Genomic DNA, 4,544 nt, shown 5'->3' with positions numbered 1-4,544 from the left:
ACCAATATGACCTAAACGGCAGTGCCACAAATAATTTGCACCATTATTACTAACTTTGCATCTTTTGGCTTCAATATTATGAATATGTGTATCACTACGATCGAGATTCAACAAAAATAGACCACTCATCAGGGGTGCATGACCATACAAGATATTACTCATATAAATAGAACAACCATTATTCTCTGATTTAAATGAATAACCGTCTCGCATCAAACAAGATCCAGATATAATGTTCATGCTCAACGCTGGCACCAAATAACAATTATTCAGGTCTAAAACTAATCCCAAAGGTAGATGTAGAGGTAGCGTGCCGACGGCGATCACATCGACCTTGGAACCATTTCCGACGCGCATCGTCACCTCATCCTTAGCCAATCTTCGTTTAATCCATAGCCCCTGTTTCGAGTTGCAAATATGAGCAACAGAACCGGTATCAAATACCCAGGCGCTACTACGAGCATTAGTAAGGTACACATCAATAACATGTTTATCGAATATACCTCTCACTTTGCCATCCTTCTTCTCTGCCAAATACTTGGGGCAGTTCTGCTTCCAGTGACCAATCCCTTTGCAGTAGAAGCACTCAGTTTCAGGCTTAGGTCTAGACTTGGGCTTCTTCCCGGGAGCAGAAACTTGCTTGCCATTCGTCTTGAAGTTCCCCTTCTTCCCTTTGCCCTTTTTCTTGAAACTAGTGCTCTTGTTAACCATCAACACTTGATGCTCCTTCTTGATTTCTACCTCCGCAGCCTTTAGCATCGCAAAGAGCTCGGGAATTGTCTTGTCCATCCCTTGCATATTATAGTTCATCACGAAGCCTTTATAGCTTGGTGGCAGTGATTGAAGAACTTTGTCAATGACACTATCATCAGGAAGATTAACTCCCAGCTGAGTCAAGTGGTTATGGTACCCAGACATTCTGAGTATGTGTTCACTGACAGAACTATTCTCCTCCATCTTGCAGCTATAGAACTTGTTGGAGACTTCATATCTCTCAACTCGGGCATTTGCTTGAAATATTAACTTTAACTCCTGGAACATCTCATATGCTCCATGACGTTCAAAATGTCTTTGAAGTCCCGATTCTAAGCCGTAAAGCATGGCACACTGAACTATCGAGTCATCAGCTTTAGTCTGCCAGACGTTCATAATGTCCGGAGTTACTCCTATAGCGGGCCTTGCACCTAGCGGTGCTTCCAGGACGTAATTCTTCTGTGCAGCAATGAGGATAATCCTACGGACCCAGTCCGTCTAGTTGCTAACATCATCTTTCAACTTAGCTTTCTCTAGGAACGCATTAAAATTCAAGGGGACGGTAGCACGGGCCATTGATCTACAACAACATTGATATGCAAAAACTATCAGGACTAAGTTCGTGATAAATTAAAGTTCAATTAATCATATTACTTAAGAACTCCCACTTAGATAGACATCCCTCTAGTCATCCAAATGATCACGTGATCCATATCAACTAAACCATGTCCGATCATCATGTGAGATGGAGTAGTTTTCAATGGTGAACATCTCTATGTTGATCATATCTACTATATGATTCATGTTCGACCTTTCGGTCTCAGTGTTCTGAGGCCATATCTGCATATGCTAGGCTCATCAAGTTTAACCCGAGTATTTTGCATGTGCAAAACTGGCTTGCACACGTTGTATGTGAACATAGAGCTTATCACACCCAATCATCACGTGGTGTCTCAGCATGACGAACTGTAGCAACGGTGCATACTCAGGGAGAACACATGTACCTTGAAATTTAGTGAGGGATCATCTTATAATGCTACCGCCGTACGAAGCAAAATAAGATGCATAAAAGATAAACATCACATGCAATTAAAATATGTGACATGATATGGTCATCATCATCTTATGACTTTGAGCTCCATCTCCAAAGCACTGTCATGATCTCCATCGTCACCGGCTTGACACCTTGATCTCCATCGTAGCGTCGTTGTCGTCTCGCCAACTATTGCTTCTACGACTATCGCTACCGCTTAGTGATAAAATAAAGCAATTACATGGCGATTGCATTTCATACAATAAAGCGACAACCATAAGGCTCCTGCCAGTTGCCGATAACTTACATGATCATCTCATACAACAATTTATATCTCATCATGTCTTGACCATATCACATCACAACATGCCCTGCAAAAACAAGTTAGACGTCCTCTACTTTGTTGTTGCAAGTTTTACGTGGCTGCTACGGGCTTCTAGCAAGAACCGTTCTTACCTACGCATCAAAACTACAACGATTTTTCATCAAGTGTGATGTTTAACCTTCAACAAGGACTGGCCGTAGTCAAACTCGATTCAACTAAAGTTGGAGAAACAGACACCCGCCAGCCACCCGTATGCAAAGAACGTTGGTAGAACCGGTCACATGAATGTGGTCATGTAATGTTGGTCTGGGCCGCTTCATCCAACAATACCGCCGAATCAAAGTAAGACGTTGGTGGTAAGCAGTATGACTATTATCACCCACAACTCTTTGTGTTCTACTCATGCATATCATCTACACATAGACCTGGCTCTAATACCACTGTTAGGGAATGTAGCATGCAATTTCAAAAAAAATCCTACGATCACGCAAGATCTATCTAGGAGATGCATAGCAACGAGAGGGGGAGAGTGTGTCCACGTACCCTCGTAGACCGAAAGCGGAAGCGTTAGGTTAACACGGTTGATGTAGTCGAACGTCTTCACGATCCAACCGATCCAAGTACCGAACGTACGGCACCTCCGTGTTCAGCACACGTTCAGCTCGATGACGTCCCTCGAACTCTTGATCCAGCAGAGGGTTGAGGGAGAGTTCCGTCAGCACGATGGCGTGGTGACGGTGATGGTGATGTGATCTGCGTAGGGCTTCGCCTAAGCACTATGACGCAATGACCGGAGGAGTAAACTGTGGAGGGGGGCACCGCACATGGCTAAGAACAATTGTTGTGCCTTTGGGGTGCCCCCTGCCCCCGTATATAAAGGAGGAGAGGGGAGGCCGGCCGGCCCTAGGGGGGCGCCAAGTGGGGGGAGTCCCACTAGGACTCCTAGTCCTAGTCGGCTCCCCCCTTCCTTCCAACGGAGAGGGGGAAATGGGAAAGAGAGGGAGAGGGAGAAGGAAAAGGGGGCCGCGCCCCCCACCCCTTGTCCAATTCGGATTGGGCAGGGGGGTGCCACCTCTTGTGGTCTGCCTCCCTCTCTCCACTATGGCCCATGAGGCCCGATAACTTTCCAGGGGGGTTCCGGTAACCTCCCGGTACTCCGAAAAATCCCCGAACCTCTTCGAAACCATTCTGGTGTCCGTATATAACCTTCCAATATATGAGTCTTTACCTCTCGACCATTTCAAGACTCCTCGTCATGTCTGTGATCTCATCCGAGACTCCGAACAAACTTCGGTCACCAAAACACATAACTCATAATACAAATCGTCATCGAACGTTAAGCGTGCGGACCCTACGGGTTCGAGAACTATGTAGACATGACCGAGACACATCTTCGGTCAATAACCAATAGCGGAACCTGGATGCTCATATTGGTTCCTACATATTCTACGAAGATCTTTATCGGTCAAACCGCATAACAACATACGTTATTCCCTTTGTCATCGATATGTTACTTGCCCGAGATTCGATCGTCGGTATCATCATGCCTAGTTCAATCTTGTTACCGGAAAGTCTCTTTACTCGTTCCGTAATGCATCATCCCGCAACTAACTCATTAGTCACATTGCTTGTGAGGCTTATAGTGATGTGCATTACCGAGAGGGCCTAGAGATACCTCTCCGATACTCGGAGTGACAAATCCTAATCTCGATCTATGCCAACCCAACAAACACCTTTGGAGACACCTGTAGAGCATCTTTGTAATCACCCAGTTACGTTGTGACGTTTGATAGCACACAAGGTGTTCCTTCGGTATTTGGGAGTTGCATAATCTCATAGTCAGAGGAATATGTATAAGTCATGAAGAAAGCAATAGCAATAAAACTTAACGATCATTATGCTAAGCTAACGGATGGGTCTTGTTCATCACATCATTCTCTAATGATGTGATCCCATTCATCAAATGACAACACATGTCTATGGTTAGGAAACTTAACCATCTTTGATTAACGAGCTAGTGAAGTAGAGGCATACTAGGGACTCTCTGTTTTGTCTATGTATTCACACATGTACTAAGTTTCCAGTTAATACAATTCTAGCATGAATAATAAACATTTATCATGATATAAGAAAATATAAATAACAACTTTATTATTGCCTCTAGGGCATACTTCCTTCAGTCTCCCACTTGCACTAGAGTCAATAATCTAGATTACATTGTAATGATTCTAACACCCATGGAGTCTTGGTGCTGATCATGTTTTTCTCGTGGAAGAGGCTTAGTCAACGAGTCTGCAACATTGAAATCCGTATGTATTTTGCAAATCTCTATGTCTCCCTCCTTGACTTGATCGCGGATAGAATTGAAGTGTCTCTTGATGTGTTTGGTTCTCTTGTGAAATCTGGATTCCTTCGCCAAGGCAATTGCTCCAG

This window comes from Triticum aestivum, chromosome 4D, assembly GCF_018294505.1.
Source record: "Triticum aestivum cultivar Chinese Spring chromosome 4D, IWGSC CS RefSeq v2.1, whole genome shotgun sequence".
Lineage (NCBI taxonomy): Eukaryota > Viridiplantae > Streptophyta > Magnoliopsida > Poales > Poaceae > Triticum > Triticum aestivum.
The sequence above is the reverse complement of the archived record's forward strand: the minus strand, read 5'-3'. Positions refer to the sequence as shown.